General features: G+C 37.0%; 1 protein-coding gene across 3 annotated transcripts in view; it reads left to right on the top strand.

Moving 5' to 3' along the window:
• Positions 1-348: 348 nt before the first annotated feature.
• Positions 349-19,530, top strand: part of PRLR (prolactin receptor) — a 126,575-nt gene continuing 107,393 nt past the window's right edge. For all 3 annotated transcript variants that reach the window (XM_087927388.1, XM_087927390.1, XM_087927389.1), the window contains exon 1: positions 349-486. The gene's annotated coding sequence lies outside the window, so the exon portion shown is untranslated. The remainder of the gene's footprint in view (positions 487-19,530) is intronic.

The raw sequence follows: 19,530 nt of genomic DNA on the forward strand, positions 1-19,530 counted from the left end.
ATTATGGAGATTGAACACCATAGTCAAGGTAGGGATTGACCAAAGCAGAAAAGACTGTCATGATTGCTCCTGAAAATTTTTTAAAATTAGACTTTCACTGATGCAAGTCATAATTGCATACACATTTATATGGACCCACCCCATACTGATTTGCAAACAGGAGGCCAATTTTCTTTTATGTTGACATCAAACCTTGACATCATATGTGACTGAGAATGCCGTAGCAACTGCAAATGTGTTGTCAAGGAAACAGCCGGGTGCTCAGCAGGCAAAACCAATGAGGATTAAGCATTGTTATATTCTGCTAAGCCCTGGTGACCTTATCAGAAAGAAGCACAAGCTATTTGGTCTGTACTCTGCAGGTATTCCTCTTTCAGAAAAACACACACAAAAAAACCTGTGCAGACTAGGTTGGCATCTGCACACTGTGTGACTGCAAGGCTGGAAGTGGATTATTCGGAAAACCGACTTCTTGGAGAAAAAAGCGTAAGTAGCATACTTTTTTAAAAGAAAGTAAAACAAAGCTCTATGTGGCTGTTAAGAAATTAGAGGCATTATGTGTGTTTGCATTCAGTAAGGGTTATTGATTGCAACTGGGGGAAAAAAATTTTTGCAAAGGATTAGCACTTTTGTTTCCTTAACGGGGCATTTGGACTTTGAAAACCACATTGCAAAGACTTTTGTGAATTCGAAGTAAAATTAATCATTGAAAAGCAATGCTTAATCCAATATGATCATAAAGAAGTAGTTTGTATTGTACTCCTGCTGCAACTTGGCATCCTCCAGATGTTACATTGCAATTCCTCCATCCCTGGCTAGTTTTCCCAGCACATTCAGTAGACTTTATGTAAAAGTATTGGGTTAAAGTACTGAATCTAACTGTAGTTAAGATCGAATAATATACTCAATTGCAATAGATGTTTTTCTTCTAAGAAAATAATTGCTGAAATAAGCTTGTAGTTAATATTATCACCAATTTATTTCAATTTTTTGGTGAAAAGTCACTGAAGTGGAAATTTATTGCACTAGGTGAAGGAGTGTATGTTTTATTGAAACAAATGTCATCCAATAATGTTTTGGTATTCAATTCCAGCACAGATGCCTTATTGATTTCACTGTGATGTGTCAGAGAATTGCACATTTGACTTTCGTTGTACTTTTGCGCTGCAATGGGAGAAAATTGTGCATTGAAACTAATTGAGAGACACAGGGACGCTTTGTAGATAAAGCTCATGCATTGCTCTAACCGTAATATGGCTTAAGTGATCATTCTAATTTGTAGGTCACAATTTATGGCTTTGCATTTTATGAAACCCAGCTGGTGGTAGTTTATTAGGCAAACTATAGCTTATGCAATAGACGGCATTGATTATGATAGCATCTAATATCATTCAGACTCTCTCATATATTTCCACTTGCCCATCATTTATCCATAGATAATATCAGACAGAATTTAATGGGCTAGAGAATCTTTTGATTCTATGCTCCCCCTTCAAATTTAATCTACTGTAATGATGTAGAGGACAATAGAATGCCAATGTTTGCAATGGGAACATAATTAAACAATTCAAAATCCAACAGATTTCAAAGAGAGAACTAATCTCCATTGAAGTGAGTCAGACTGGGAAATCCCTTGTGACTGACTATAATTATGCTAATATATTTCTTAGTGAAGCTTTTAATTTTAACCCCAACTAAACCTGCCCTGTTCATGACAGAAGATATGTTGCTTCAAGAACAAAAAAAAAGTTTACACAGGATATCTTTCCTCTGTAGTTTAGTGATTATTCTGGTATACAAGTTCACTATATGGTATCCTAGAATTATCTGTCTGCTATATGCAGCTTAGCAAACCCACCAAAAGCCATGCATTTTGACAATTACTTAAGACTTACAGCATCCCAAGGGCAGTGTGTAAAACATAATTTATTCTTGCTGCACATATTTTCATTGTGTTTCTTACTTTACTTAATTCATGTATTAGAATGATGGATCATTTTAATACATGCATTTAATCTCTCTACATATGAGATGGGAAAATAATTTTTGGAACATAGGGCTATGTGGATATGCGGGCAAGCACACTTTCATGCTTGTAATTTAGCAAGCTAAAAATAATTGTAAAATAAGTTTAAAAGAGTTCCAGGTCAAACAAATACCCATGATACTTGTTATTTTTTTCCCCAAGACTGGCAAAGAAGATGCTATGTAGAACTTAAACATGATGGTTTCAGAATCTGTACTGTGTATCTCCAACAAGCTGTAGATTTGTGGATTAGTTAGGGGTTTTGCATATATTATTTTAGTTATAAAATAATTTTAAGATTGATCTTCCAAGAGTTTTGCACTAAAAGAACTAGATCAAACAAAAAATTATGTAGCTTCAATGGCAATGTACTAAAAATATTTTTCCCAATGAAGTAGTATTGATTATTATTACAACTGAAGGTGTGTATTTGCAACCCTCTGTTTCACTTTGTAAAACAAGTGCTTTTAGATGTTCAAACTATTTTTAAATAATTGTAGTGATGGGCTTGATCAATTGTTGAATGAAATGATATCTGCTTTATTTTATTAACAATACAAAAAATACTTCTGTATGTTTTATGAAAACTTCATCGGCATTTATAGCACTAATGATCAGTGTATTAATAGAGAAAAGTATGAATCTGATTTTTGTAAGAGTATGGTCTAATTTTTTTACATATATAAAACATCTAGAAATGTCCAGTGAACTGTAATGGCAGACTCTTTTCTGCTTGCTTTTATTCCCTTTCTGCTGGTCATATAATTCTATAAGATTTCAGATAAATCTGTTTAGACATTAACTGTCAATGTTTGGCTCTGTTTTAATTTTAACACCAACTTGACTTGTTTATAGTTATAAAGTTTTGCTATGAGATTTTGTTATTTTGATTTTTTTTTAAAAAGGATTGTTGAAAAGGTTGCCAATTTATCTACCCTAAGGCAATCACATACAACAGTGTTACTATTGTTTAATAATATGTTAATTTTAAAAAGTATATATCGGCTTTACAGACAAACCCCTTACAATAAGGTAGGGCTGACCAATACATGAATGAATTTTCTGACCAAGAAAAGCAATAAAATCTGGGACGAATGAACCCTCTTAGATCACCTTGCAAAAAAAATAACATTATTTCATTTCAATAAAACTAATTATCTTCCTAAACATTGTTTATATATATACTGCATTAACAGTGTTTACTTTTTTTCCTCTCAGTAATTGCAGTATGCTTAAAATTATCAGAGAGATATTAGGTGAGATGAAAATAGTTAAGGCTTCCTACTTGAAACCTCTGTCTTAATAAGAACTATGACTCCTAAAGATAAATAAAAAGAAACTTTGACCATGATAGATATAAATTTGCATCCTATGTGGTGGGGTTCAGTTGCTTTAACTGAAAACTGAAATAAAGTACATCACCATTTGAAAATCAAACAATTTGGTATAGTACAACTAGGTTATAGCACCAAAATAGTATTGTTTATATTTCTGGGAAGACGGGACTAGGAATTAAGGTCATAGTATTTCAGGGGTTCTTTTCTTTCCTCTGGAGTCAGTTACATGTTCGCAAAAAAAAGAAGAATCTAACTCCAATTTAACATCTCCATGAGGTTGCTGGCAGAGGTTATCCATTGGTGGGGCATTAGGTGTCATCAGTATGCAGATGATATCCATGGAGTTATACATCTCTGCCCTTGGCCAACCAAGTTATGGTTCTTTGTTAGCATCTGAAGACACCCAGCCTTCCATCATTAGTTCCTGATAGTGCAGTTTGAAGAATCAAACTGCAGGTAAATAGTGCAGTTTGAAGTATCATCTGGGGAGCGGGGGAAGCAGGAGGACACCTCTATCACTGCTCTATAAAACCACAACCTGCCCACCCGCAGCCCAAGATCTGAACCAGACCCTACTGGCCTGTCATAAGGCATTAAAATTTTGCTTTTCCCTCAGGTTTTCAACCAGAGTGTTGGGTAAGCTGTTTTTAAAGGATTAAATTGAATAGATATGTGACTGGCCTCTACTGTGATGTGTTTTTAGCTTTTTTGTTCTGTTGTTTTTTTTCCATGTTGTTTTAATGAGAAGTTACTCACCCAGAATCACTTTGCTAGCTGGGCAGTCATGTAAAGTGGATGAATGACTCAGTTCCATAACTCCAAGACATGCCTGTCCCAATTTTCTATTTACACAACCTTTTTCTGGTAATGAAGGACAGGAAAAAGACACACTAAATGTAAATAGCGAAAACCAGCACGACTCTTATGTACAAATAATGAAACCAAACCCACATGTAATTTCTAAATAACAATGAATCAATAACATAACCCTTTTTTTTTTCTTATTTGGACGAAGGCTTGCACATTTTTTTCCACCTAATGCAATTGCTACATTGCAGTCCTAGTATTAACATTGACTAAAAACACCAGCTATTAATTCTGGCTTTGAATGCCCAGGATTTTTACCTGTTTCAGTGAGAAAAGGTAGATTCGATTTTGGCCTGAATTTTGCCCTAGACTTGCATTTTGCAGAGGCTAGCAAGTGTAGAATTCAGTTTGCCATACTACTCATCTATGTATTCATAAAGTTTTGAAGTCATGGCATTCCTGAAGCCAGGCAGCCACCTCCTATAGCTACTCTTCTTAGCCTAAGGCAGCTAAAAATACTGAAGCAAATAATTGTTATCTCATGTAACAAACCTTAGTTATCTCGTGTACAGACATTGATAAAAGATTGAATATTTATCACATTTGTATCATTATTCCAAGAAACCTCAATAAATGTATTTCTCATCCATTACTTCTTCGTAACAATCATCTGAGGTATAAAATAAAAACAAATGTGTTGCCTCCTGTACCTGAATGAAGGTTGCCCAGATCTTAATGCAACACTCTTCAACAACCAATGACTTATAAATTTGTAAAATTTATAATGATAAATTATAATAATGTAATAATGATAGTTATTTGAGTAAATCACAATTGTGTAATATGATAGGGTTGATGATATATTTTGCAGTCCTTTTTTTAAGTCCTGAAGCTCCCAGTCATTCCTTGATTGGTTAATTCCAAATTAAATAATTTTAAAGGAAGAGAGAAATAAATCTCCATCCATGCTCTCTTATATCCATTTCACTTCATATTCATTTCATCGGCCTTGAGAAATACATATTTCAGTTCTTCCTGTAATCATAAGTGCTCATTTCACAGACAGTTAACTAAAGAATTCAGTTCTGAATTCTTTAGCTCTGTTCTTTGAATCAATACAAAAATAAGCCCATTTTTGTGTGTCATCCAGCTTATTGTTCATGTGACTAAAATCATTTCATATGAAAAAGACTGTCTCAGAAATGAGATTTTCAAACTGGCTCTGGGTTGTAAGCCTACATCACTTGTTAAGTAAGAGTATTCTAATAGGAGGAATGTGGGGCACAATTTGTTGCATAGAATCATAGGGCGGGAAGGGACCTTGGAGATCATCTAGTTCAACCCCCTGCCTGAGTTCTTATACCATTCTACAAATGGTTGTCCGGTTTTTTTCTTGAAAAGTCCAACAATGGAGCTCCCACAACTCTGGGAGGCAAGCTATTCAGATTAACAGATTAACAGATAATCAGAGTTGGAAGGGACCTTGTTGGTCATCTAATCCAACCCCCCATCTAAGCAGGAGACCCATTCTGACAAATGGTAGTCCAACGTCTTCTTGAAAGTCTCAAGTGAGGACGCTCCCAAGCGGGCAAGCTGTTCCATTGGTTGATTGTTCTCACTGTCAGAAAGTTTCTCCTTATTTCCAGGTTAAATCTCTCCTTGTTCAGTTTCCATCCATTATTCCTTATCTGGTCTTCGGGTGCTTTAGAAAATAGCTTGACCCCAACTCTTGAAGGACACGACTTACAAATTGGTTGGCATGCTGCTATGTGGGAGAAGAGAAATAAGACAAGTTCTCACTTTTTAAACCACTGAACAAGAGAGGCATTATTGGAGATCTGGAACAGAATCAGGAAAAAGCATTATATTAAAATATCAGGTTGCTTTTCCAGCATGGAAGCTATGATATATCCAAATAATTTAGATACAAATAAAACGATGAGATACAATCAATTATAAGATGATCAAGGGATATTGAAACCAAATCAAAAATTGAAAGAGGAAGGTATAGTGATAGATTGGTGGCCCTACCTACAATTGCAAACAAAATATAAAAAAAGGCATAGAAGAATTCAGTACAGAACAAACCGCCACAACAACTAGACAAAATATTATTAGGATCAGAAGAAAAATTTATAACTAAAATGTATAATTATTTTTTAAGATTTGATAGAGAAGAGGAGGTAGTGAAACCAACCATGATAACCTGGATGAAAAATTTTGGATACAGCATATAATTAGAAGATTTGGAAAGATAATGGACTAAAAATTATAAATTAACATTGACAACTTCATATAAAGAAAATTTATATAAAATGTTTTATCGTTGGCATCTAGAACCGGCGAGATTGGCTAAAATTTATCCAAATCTAAAATCAGAGTGTTGGAAATGCAAAAAGAAACCCGGTACATTCTTTCACAGGTGGTGGACTTGTCCAAAAGTGAAAGATTCTAAAATAAAATACAGATCTGGCTACAGGAAATAACAAGTCTAAAGATAGTACCCAAACCTGAAATGTTTTTATTAGGGATAACCAAAGGAGAATATACGAAAGAGAATGAATGTCTAATGATACATATCTTAACAGTGGCTAGGATACTATGTGCTCAAACTTGGAAATTAGATAGTACACCCACAGATGACATGATTATAAAAAATGGTACAGAAATGGACAAATTCACAAAGGAATTGAAGGAGAGGGAAGATAAAGAATTCTATATGGCCTGGGAAAAGTGATATGTCTGGTTAGAAAATAGAAAGAAAATATAATGCAAAGGTAGAAGCTTTAAAGTGTAATTGTAAATAATGTATGTGTGTGTGTGTGTGTGTATAGGAGAATGGTATAACTGATGTTACAAATAACTGCAAAAATGTATATAGAAGTTGTTTTTTAAGGTGAAAATTTAATAAACTTTATTTAAAAAAAAGAAAGAAAATAGCTTGACCCCTCCTCTCTGTGGCAGCCCCTCAAATATTGGAAGACTGCTATCATGTCTCCCCTGGTCCTTCTCTTCACTAGACTAGCCATGCCCAATTTCTGTAACCATTCTTCATGTTTTAGTCTCCGGTCCCCTAATCATCCTGGTTGCTCTTCTCTGCACTTTTTCTAGAGTCTCAACATCTTCCATTCATTAATTGTTCTCACTGTCTGAAAATTCCACCTCATTTGCAGTTAGGTTTCTCTCTGATGAGCTTCTACCCATTGTTTCTTGTATTATGGAGAATAAATCAAGGCCTCTGCCTTGTGACAGCCCTTCAAATACTGGAAGACTGCTACATGTCTTCTCTGAGTCTTCTCTTCATAAGGCTAAGCATACCTAGTTCCCTTAGCCGCTCATCCTATGATTTAATCTCCAGACTTTTTATCATCCTTGTTGCTCTTCTCTGCACTCTTTCTAGGGTCTCAACATCTTTTTCTGTTCTTGATGACTAGAACTGAATGTAGTCTTCCAAGTGTGGTCTAACTAGTGCAGGGTAGAGCGTGTGATCTTGAAGTTATCCCTCTGTTGAGGCCACCTGGGACTGCATTGGCTTTTTTGGCAGCTGCAGCACACTGCTGACACATACTTATGTGGTAGTCCAGCAGGACACTGAGCTCCCTCTCACAAACACTACTGTTGAGCCAGGTATGGCCCGTTGTGTACCCGTGCATTTTGTTTTTCCTGCTTCACTGCAGGGCTTTTTCTCACCACTGAACTGCATCGTGTTAGATAAGGTCCATTGTTTGAGTCTGTCGAGATCCCTCTGAATCTTGAGTTGAGTTGAAATTTTCTCCAGTTCCCAAATGTTCAGGCATTTTTTTTCTTTCATCCATTATTACTCAGGAGTTACTCCTTGTGAGCTCAGTGTCGGTTATGTTCCATAAGAGGCAGGATCACAATCCTAGACATGAGGAAATATACAAGTAGTCCTCAACTTATGATAAGCCATTTAGTGAGCAATGGACTTACCTACAAGTAGTCCTCAACTTATGATAAGCCATTTAGTGAGCAATGGACTTACCTAGTCCAATGGACTTACCTAGAGAGTACTTACAACCAGGGGTGGGATTCAAATTTTTAACAACTGGTTCTGTGGGCATGGCTTAGTTGGTGGGGTGGCTTAGTAGTCACGTGACTGGGTAGACATGGCTTAGTGGTCATGTTACTGGCTAGTCATGGCCAACTCAACATCACTCACATTGAGGCATGCATCTCCTCGCCTCGCCTCTCATGACTGTGGGGATGCTGCAACAGTCGTAAGTGTGAAAAACGGTCATAAGTCACTTTTTTCAAAGGTCACTCCACACAAGCAAAGTACCAGCAAAGGAAGGGAAAAAAAATTCCAGAGAAGTTCCTGAGACAGGAAGTGTAATCCTGCCAAGAATGTAATAAGGATTAATGGAGAGGCAGTTTCTGTAAGCAACACCAGAATGTTGCCTTCCTGCCTTCCTTACAGGATTAGGCCAGTAATTTCTTCTAACAACTGGTTCTCCGAACTGCTTAGAATGTTAACAACCGGTTCTAATGAATAGGTGCGAACTGATAGAATCCCACCCCTGCTTACAACCTGGATTTAAAGTTCTGATGGTTGGGCTTCCCCCCGCTCCCCAGGGTTACAAGGCCATACTTTGAGTTCCAGGCAATGGAGCCACATTTACAGCCATTTGTAGCATCCAGCATTCAGATAATTGCATTACAATGTTTTTGCTAAAAACTGCGTCTACTTCCAGTTTTCAGCAAAACTGGCCAATTGTGAACCAAGGGTTTGCTTAACAGCTACCATGATTGCTTAACAACTCATTAGCAAAGAGGTTGCCAAGTTGTGTGGCTGACTTGTTTTACGATTGACATAAGTTATGACTGGGATGGGCAGGCTACATTACGGTTGTAACTCGAAAGCTACCTGTATATAAAATTTGAATATGCACTAACTTCAGCATTTGATCCTGGGTATAAAACGACGACCACATTTTGACCTTTGCTCTATGGTCACATTTCAATAGCAAGTGCTTCTTCTTCCTGGGCCAGTAAAGATTTCAAAGTATTTCATGTGTATTTGTCTGCCTTGCCAGCAAGAGGAATTTAGCTGGACAATTGGAATCAAAATATAAGAGAAACAATTAGAAAGAGATTAGCAAAGAGCAGGGAAATTGACGGATGCCTGCAGGATCAGGAAGAGACTCAGGATCAGATTAGGAACAATCATTCCATGTTTGTACCAGATTGTCTGGACAACTTCTCTTAAGAAATGCAACTAACGTGGTTAGCAGTCTTCATGAGGGATTATCCCAGGTTGTAGAAAATCCAGATCTCTTCTCTTGTCTTCCTACTATATGTATTGTTCACTTAGAATACCTCACTTACACCATCTTCTTTTACTGCAGAGTAGTTTGGTGTAACAGTTAAGGTAGAGTAAAATAGAATAACAGAGTTGGAAGGGACCTTGGAGGTCTTCTAGTCCAACCCCCTGCTTAGGCAGGAAACCCTATACCACTTCAGACAAATGGTTATCCAATCTCTTCTTTAAAACTTCCAGTTGGAGCATTCACAACTTCTGGAGGCAAGTTGTTCCACTGGTTAATTGTTCTAACTGTCAGGAAATTTCTCCTTAGTTCTAAGTTGCTTCTTTCTTTGATTAGTTTCCACCCATTGCTTCTTGTCCTGCCTCAGGTGCTTTGGAAAATAGCTTGACTCCTCCTTCTTTGTGGCAGCCTAGAAACCAGGAGACTGTGAGTTCTAGTTTCACCTTATGCATGAAAGCCAGCTGGGTGACTTTGGGCCAATCACTCTTTCTCAGCCAAACCACTTCACATGGTTGTTGTTGGGGTAAAATAGGAGCATTAAGAATCATTGCTGCCTTGAGTTATTTATAAAGTACATAACAAAGGTGGGATTTAAAAAAATTAAATACATAAATGGAAAGGTATTTAATTTGACTATAATGTGGGGGAGCTTTGAGGTTAATTATAATATACTTAATGATACTTTTTGTTTCCGAGAAATTCATAAATGTTAGAAAAGAAATTCAGTGTGATCGGGAAGCCTTAAACTGCTACAAGCAAAATCCCTAGCACACAATTTGATGTAAAGTAAGTACAGAACAGGTAATTGCATATTCTAGCTAAATAAGGTATGATCACCATCATAATGAAAGATTCATCATTTCTTTTCTATATTTATAGACGGTCCGTAATTAACCTGGGTTGTCAAATGTTTCAATTTATGCCATTTGAAAAGGAAATTACATATACAGTGCTCAAGAGAGAACTTGCAGATTTTTAATAGAAAGTGAAAATATTTTTTTTCTTGTTTCAAAAGAACTGACGTTTACAAATGATAAATGCTTCCTGGAAGTAAATAAAAAATAAATCCTAGTCATTTATTCTAACTATGAACACCATTTTCAGAATTTTATTTCTTCTTCTAACTGTGTCTTCTTTTCATGGTGTTTGTGTCATTTGCTTTCCTCTGTCCTTTTTAAATTAAAGGCTGTAAAGAATACTTCCTTTCTTTTCCTCCTAGGATACCATTCATATTTGTTAATTTAGTTGTATATATGGCTTCAATGTTTTACATTCCAAAACTATAAACAATAATATGATCCCAAACAAGCAATAATAATAATAATCCTTCCATAATCTTTATACTGAATAATAAGACCCCCAGTAAAATCAGATCTATTACAGGATCAATCCATCATGGTGAAGGCTTTTAGAAATAATCAGTTTTTCTAAGCAGAGGCCAGGGGTTAGTACTGATAGACTGGGTGGAGCACAGTTTCCAAGGTGAGGGGCAGCAATGGTTTTAGGAAACATTCAGCCAGACAGGGAGGAGAGATCAAGTGGGAATTAGTCTTGAGCTGTTGTACAGCTACAAAATATCCTGGACTGGCCCCATTCCCAAAGCTTCAGGGAACTTTATTCATCTGTTCCTAAGGGCAGCCAAGTATTCAGAGGAGATCCCTGTACTATAGGTAGAATACAATAAAGTAGTTAACTTTAACTGTACACATGTAGATGTGGTCACTTGCACCTGACAAAAGGAAATGGCATTCTGTGTGGTTCCTGGTGGGAACACTCCATCAGAAATGGGACTTAAAGAAGACTGATCCTTCTAGATTTTAATATATGGTCAGAAAACGGGGGGCGGGGGGGAGACTAAAATAATAATGAAATCATTAAGTAAGTGTGAACTTGTCATGATACTATGGAATTGAAAACACAGTTTGGTTTAGTGGTGAAGATACCAGGCTAGAAACCAGGACAATGTAGAGTTTAGTGCCATTTTAAGGTATGAAAGCAGCTAGGTGACCATGAGCCAGTCACATGGCCTCAACCCAGCTCAGCTCACAGGATTGTTGTTGGGAAAATAGGAGGACAGAGTATTAAATATACAGTTCCCACCACCTTGACTTATTTATAAAACTAAAGGTGGGGTAAAAATAATTTAAAAAAGAAAGAAATTTGGAGTTTGGTTTGACAAGCAATGGGCTGCAGCCAACCGCCTGTCTTCTACAATGCCTCTGCAGTCTATCTGGAATGTCCAGCCATTCTGATAAGTCAAGATAATGCTAGAAACCTACACTTTGCTTTGTACCATAATGCTTTCTCCTCTTTTAGTTAATTGAAATAAATAACTGTATTCAGATGTAGAAAAAAGAAGCATCTGCAGGCACATTGGTGCTAATAAAATGCTAATAAAATACCTAATAAAATACCTGAATTTCTCCTCTTACTAAATACAACTAAATTTGTCTGTGAATGCACTATTTGGATTACTTGATGTTTTCTGGATTTTTGGTTATTGTATTCGAATGACTAAAATCAATCGGGTGGTTGTTTAAAACTGTTTAAAATGGCTCCACTTTTAGAAGAACTGAAAATGGAACTTAAAAAGTACAAAGAAGATACACAAGAAGGGAGAGGTTCTTTTGGCTTCGTATTTCAGTTTTTAGAAATGGAGATTTGAAATTATGAGAAACAACTAGAAATGCCTGCAGAATAAGAAGATTGAGACAAAGAAGACGTTTAATGAACTTTAATGAACAAATAATCTTAGGTGGGGGGAAAAAGGAAAGTGGGGAAAGAGAATGGAAAGTTTAAGATTGGGAAAAACAACTCCAAAAAAAATTAGAGTGAACAATAAGTATAAAATCAGAAAGCAACAGAAGAAGGAACTGCAGAAGAGAGAATTAGAAGTAGAGAGACAAGGGGGTAAAAAGGCGAGGGAGAAGATGAGAGGGAAGAAAGAAAGGAAAAGAAGTCATAAAGGACAGAAGCAAAATATAGAGAAACAGGGCCTATTTAGAGTTAAGGGGTGAAAACGTAATGGAAAAAGGGATTCTGCAAAGGTACATAAGATAGTATGGTTATATTAGAAACAGAAATAATTTTAGAAAATATGAAACAATATGATTAAAATGTTTGATAAAATAGCTATTGTAATTCAGTGGAATACTTGTCAATAAACAAATGTAACAAAATGAATATTTAATGATTTACAAAACATATGTGAAGAGAAATAAGGGAAAAATTAATTATGGAGATTATATGTGTCTTCAAGGAAGTATGATATTTAATTGAAAAGAAGTGTTAAAGATGTTAAGATTTTAATGATTATTAATGATAGAACTGAATTTATGCCTTTGGTTATTGTACAGGATGGCCTTTTCCGTATAATCACCAGTTCCATGGAAGGTCTGAAGATGGTATATTTGAATGCATTAGCCTGCATTCCACATCCTGACATGCTATTGACAGCATGGAATTAGCTCTGTGAATAAAAAAAAGAACTATAATACATGTTTATGTTGATGATCTTGGGTGTGTTTTCTTAATATACCAATGTTCTGACTCAATCACTAGTTTTGTAACTTCATGGTTATTGTTAATGGTGATCATGATCACAGATGGGCTTGTTGAGACATATATTCTATTAGCCACCCTGAGAATAGTTACATTGAAAGTTGGAGAGGTTTATTCATCTCAACTGAGCTACTGTTTAAAAGCTGAATAAACTATTTTAAAGGGCAAGGTAAAAAAAACTGGATTCATATAGAAGTAATAAGGTATTGGAAAGGTATTGCTGAAGACGTCGTGTTGCAATTTTCATGCAACTTTTAGGGACTTTTAGGGACTTGAACAGCTTTACTTATTTATGCAGAAATAACTCAGATTTAACTGTCCTGAACCCAGCTGCTTTCTTTTATGGCTGTCATCATACAATGTGACATTGGTCACCTACTCAGATTCATCTCTTGTTAGACAGTGTTATGTTGTGCGAGGTGCCTAATGCATTTCTCTGATCAATCCTGAGGCAATTATGCTAGTGGGAGATGAAATAAAATGAACAGAAGTGGGTATCAATGTGTGGGTAGAGAAATTTTACCTGGCCTCCAAAAAAAGGTTTCTTTTTCAGCATTTGTGTGCTGCAACACTATTTCTCAAAATATCAGCAGCTGGAAAAAGAGGAATGTCATTGCCTTCATATCAGTCCTAGCACAAGATGTTTTGATGCCAAAAGCAGAGCACAAAAATAGTTCCTATACCCATTCATGGACTCACTATGTTAAATAAGAACCTCAGTTGATACATTATTCCACCCACTCTCTGGTCTTCTGCCTGATACAACTTCATATTTCATGTTGCTGTGCAGAACATCTGGATCTGCACTCCACCTTGGTTCAGTTATCTGGCTGCCTAGCTTTGGAAACAGACTGTAGAGGAAATTATTTGGACCACTGGTCTGATTCAGTATGATTCTTTCGTTTGGTTGGAGTGCATATATGTAGGGGCTGGGATTAAAGAGAAGAGTTCATTTAACAATGGAAAGAGAGGGAATTGCTTGTAGAGATAAAACTTAGAGAGGACTTCTAAGGAATTTGGTTGTAGACAAAGAATTGGAGAAATGTATATTATATACTTTGGGTACCTTGATGAAAGGGTACTTAAAGCATATGTGATATTCTTTGGACTTTTTACTTTATTGTACTTAGAATCATAACATTGAATGGTACGATGGAACTAGTCTAGGGCCAGCTGTTCCTGATTTAGCCTCTGTTGAAAGATCTCCAATCAAGGTGAACTCCAATCAAGGTGAACATATTGTGGCATCCTTGTAGAACCCATAGGCTCTGGTCTGGTCCCCTGGAACAATAGAAAAGAATCCCACTTACTCATTTGTATGACAATCCTTCAGATATTTGAAAACCTCCGTCTTATCGCTTCTCAGATGTCTCTTCTTTAAACTAAACATACTCCGAACTTTTAACTATTTCTCATAGTTGATTTCCAAGCTCCTCACTATTGCCATACTCTTCCTCTCAACTTTGTCTAATTTGCCACTGTTCTTTGGGGACTGTGGTGCCCAGAACTGGATAGGACAGAGAAGGCCAGTTATTTCCCATGATTTTAGACTCTACACTTCTATTAATGCTCTTTTGACCTTTTCAGTAACTTGCATCACACTGCTAACCTATGTTTGTTGACTACAAAGATACACAGATCTTTTTTGTATATGCAACTGCCAAGCTCAATTTTCCCCATCCTTTAAGTCTGCTTTTTATTTTTCTTCTCGGATGCAGAATACTTTAATCCCCATTGAATGCCTTCCCATTTATTTCAGTCCATTGCTTAAGCCTGTTTAGTTCTTTTTGAATCCCCTTTCTTTCTTTTAGAATATTATCTAACCCTTTGAGTTTTGTCATCCACAAACATGTATCCCTTGAACTCCCTCATTCAGTTCATTGACAAAAATACTTAACAGGACAGAGCACTCCATTAAATAATTTCCACCAGTAATAAGCATGCATTCAGTCGATTGTGAGTCCCTCTTACAGTTGCAGGAATCTCAGCTACTTTATCATGGTGATTTCAGCTCCAAGAGTTTCCCAGCCAGCAGAAACACTGACCTAGACCTATTATCCTTTTATTAAGGAGAATATGAGTCAGAGGATTTTGCTGAGGTCTGAGTACATCTCATAAAGTCAAGACTTGTTTGCAATAAACCAATGCTAGCTTCTGGTAATTGTACTTGCCTAGCATAGATATCAAACTATCAAGTCTGTAAATCCACAGGTCTCTCTTATTCCCCTTTTGGAGGCAGAGACAATATTTGCTTTTCCTCCAATCTTCTGGGATTTTGCCAACCAGGAATTCTCAAAGATTACCAAGGCAATCTTCTCCATTACTTTCTTCAATATCTTTCTGGCTCAGGAGACTTTAAATTTAAATTTACTTTGCTAACTTTTGAGATAATAGCAACAAGGCCAGCCCTTAGTCAGAAATATACTGAGAACTTTCAGAAAGACAACCCTTGTTGTGTATTCAAACAAAATATGGTCCATGATGATATTACGAACATGTTAATTGTGACAAGTCAAAAAGAGGGCTGTGAAAATATTTACAGACCCCTCACATCCTGGACATAAACTGTTTCAACTCCTTCCCTCAAAACGACGCTATAGAGCAGCGGTCACCAACCGGTAGCCTGCAGCCCACTGGTGGGCTGCGAGAAAATTTTGGTGGGCCGCAGAGAAATCTCACCCACAGAGCACCCCCCACAAAGCAATTAATCCAGGCTGAGCAGAAACACAAGGTTGCTCAGCTCACATGGCCCACAGGAACCCTCCCCGCCCACTTATTCCTTTCCGGCAAACTTGTCTGCTAAGTTGCTATTTTTCCTTTTTCCGACCATCATCTGTTCTGCTGTGCAGGGAGACTTAGATTAGCTAGGAAGCAGGAAATGGTTGGATTTCTTGCTTTCTAGCTAAGCATAGTCAAATTCAGTGCAGACTCACGGCAAGCAAATTTGAGAGACTGAGTTAGCCGATGGCAGCTAGATAGATCACTGAATGATTCTGTGAGCAACTCAATCTGACTGCTTTGCCTGATTTTGGATAAAAGTTGCTCTTTTTTTAATAAAAAATTCAATATTTACATGCGTGGTGTGTTGTGAGTTAATTGTGAGTTTGCTTGCAAGCAAATTTTATGTGACAGATGGAGCTAGCCAATGGCAGATAGATTTCTGAATGAATCTGTGATTCTGTGAGCAATTCAATCAGCCTGCTTGCTTTGCCTGATTTTGGGTAAAAGTTGCTCTTTTTTAAAAATAAAAAATGCAATATTTATATAAATATAATATTTACATACAAGCCATGCCAAGCCAGTCACATGACCACCAAGCCACACCCACAAATTAGGCCATGCCCACAGAACCAGTTAGTGGTCCCTGGGATCTAAAATTATGAGTTTGGTGGTCCCTGAGGTCCAAAAGGTTGGCGACCCCTGCTATAGAGCCCTGCACACCAGAACAACTAGACACAAGAACAGTTTTTTTCCCAAAAGCCATCACTCTGCTAAACAAATAATTCCCTCAACACTGTTCAACTATTTACAAAGTGTGCACTACTATTACTGTTAATCTTCTCATCACTCCTTATCACCCATCCCCTCCGACTTGTGATTGTAGGACTGTAACTTTGTCGCTTGTATCCTTATGATTTATATTGACTGTTTCCTAGTATTATTTGATTGTTGATTGTACCCTATGACTATCATTAAGTGTTGAACATTATGATTCTTGATTCTTAACAAATGTATCTTTTCTTTATGTATTTACACCAAGACAAATTCCTTGTGTGTCCAATCACACTTGGCCAATAAAGTATTCTATCTATTCTACCAACTCCCAACATCAATCAAAAGGTATTGGAGCACAAACCATTACATCCTGAATATTTATTTGCTACATTTTAAATAGTTTTAGAATCAAAATATTTCAAGAAATTAATAAACTGGAAGTATTATATACTACTATTAAATGCATAGTATTTGTTTAAGGAACACTTATGGCACCATTTCTCATCTTCTCAGTTGTTTTGCTTTTAGTTTAAATGTGTCATGCCCCCGTCAGAGCCTGAATCTGCAGAGGAGGATGAGCTAGAGCCAACGGAGATCAAGTAGATCATTGGCTTTGGAGGAATGTGGAGAGGAGCAGACCAAGGCAGCCTAGGGCCCCTCAGGATTGGCTTGTTAGCAAGGAGGAACGGGGGCAGGATGACCGAGAGAGGGCAAGCGGTGGACAGGAGCAACAGAGCTCAGGCAATGAGCTAGTACTGACCCCTCTTGATCCCTGAGGATGGAGAGTAGAGAGAAGGCAGGAATAGTGTAGGCCAGCCCAACGACTTGGGAGGAGAGTGCCCCGCCCCTTTTCACAAGGCATACCTGGGGACTGACATTTAAGGAGACACTGTGGGAAGGGACATTTGTTGGGAAAAAACACTGAATTGGTGTGCTGGTACAGACATTTGGAGTTTGCAGGTCTGTTTGCTTCTTCCTTACTTGTGGACTCAGTGCCTTCTTCCTGACTTTGTGGATTCCTTGTTTGTTCCTTGATTCGTGGACTCGTTTCCCTGTTCCTTTGTTTTGCTGACTGGGCACAGCCAGAAACTGCTGTGTGTATGTGTGCCCGTGTGCTTTGCTCTGGGGGCTTGCCAAGAATGTGGGAGCATTTGAGGGGACATTTGGAGCATTAAAGAGGAGTTTGAACTCTCAGCTGGCTGTGTGACCTTCGTCCTTGTCCACACAAAATGTTTCACCTTCTTTATTTTTCTAGAGCTTTCTTCCTATTCACATCCCATATATCCGACTTAAGCAGATGTGGTATTCAGCAGGTTCTGACCAGTTCTAGAGAACCGGTAGCGGAAATTTTGAGTAGTTTAGAGAACTGGCAAATACCACCTCTGACTGGAGATTTTACAGTATAGTCCTCCTGCCACACCCACCAAGCCAAGCCCACAGAACTGGTAGTAAAAAAATTAGAATCCCACCACTGGACTTAAGGTACTTGCTGCTCTCCAGTTGTTTTCAAATATTTTGCACGTTGTTTGGCCAGTGCTGAACAGTCATAAGTTTTTCTTCTAAATCCACTCATGATATATCCATATATTTATCCTCTCACTTTAATGTTCTTGCACACTTTTACCTTTGAGGGAAATCTTTTAGACGGGTGAGAAGAAAATACAATATCAACATAATCTTGAAAATCAGTCATTCAATTGCAACTTGTAGCATCATTTAATCTCTTTCAGATGGATTTTGATTCCGAATTACTTTGTAGACACATCCCTATAGTTTTTTTTGGCAGCATGCTGCTAAAATAGAATGGCATAACTGCCTTTATGCCTTTAGCTGTAGCACCATCTTTGTACAGGATAAGAGTTGGCATCCCTGACCTAAACATCTAAAAATTGGCACTGGGGAAGCAGAAATGGAAAGGAGAACAAAGAGCTAGCAGGGAAACAATGGAGAAAATATGCATTTATTTCAGTGATATTCACAATACATCAAAGCAGACTGAGGTTTCAGTGGGATGCAGTGAAATTGCTCTAGAATTGTACTGTGTGTATTTTGTATGATGAAATATTTGAATGTTTATTTGGACCTTTCAGCTTGAGCAAATTATCCTTTAAATGCTGCTAAAAATATTTTAGCATCTTTTTCTCTTATCTGCAAATTGTAAAAGAAAATATGAGTTAACTTTTTTGTTTTTTTCATGGACCAAAATATGTGTATTTTGAGAGTAAAGAACTCTGTTCAGACAAATAAACATGGGAAAATTTTTAGGAATAAAGTATAATCAGCAAAGAAAGAAGGCTTCATCATCCTCTTTGTTTGCATTCTGAAAAGCTTCATTCATGCACTCTGTTCATTAATATTATTTTATTTAATTCCTTAAATATATGTTTTGTTATTCATAGGTATGCATAGTTATACATGATTCTGGGCAGCTATCATTTTATCAAAATGATCCATTTCTATTATTATCAAGCAACAACCATTTTGCCAAGGTTGAAATAAGATAGAATTGGAGATACCACAAGGATTCTATTCCCAACTATTATCTAATTTTAAGAACTGGGCTTACATTTTTCCCACTGTTCTCTGTTATATGCTTTATACTGTATAAGAGAAACTGATGGTCATGGACTAGGTTTTTATTAATCATTTACAAGCCACTCTAGGAGCCTTTTATTTCAGGAGTAGAATAATAAATGCTTTGATGCCATTAATCAATTGCAAAAAAGATCTCAGCTGCTTGTGAGGAAGATAAACCTCTCCTGTCCCTGAATCCCTGGTTGTAAATAGCCAGAACCTCATTAAATGTAATTTGTTAGTCTTATAAATTTGTTTGATAGAGAATGTAAATTAAACTGAATGGGGTCAATTTGGTTCAATGCTCATCTGTTATAAAATAAATGTATACCTCGTGTTTTCAGCATTTTTATATACAGAACGTGCTAAGCAACTGGAATCATTAAGAAGGCAATCATCAAAATTGTTCTACCTGCCCTGAAAGGGGGAGTGAATAGGGGAAAAA

Source organism: Pseudonaja textilis, chromosome 2, assembly GCF_049901715.1.
Source record: "Pseudonaja textilis isolate UNSWEBS1 chromosome 2, rPseTex1.2, whole genome shotgun sequence".
Taxonomy (NCBI): Eukaryota; Metazoa; Chordata; class Lepidosauria; order Squamata; family Elapidae; genus Pseudonaja; species Pseudonaja textilis.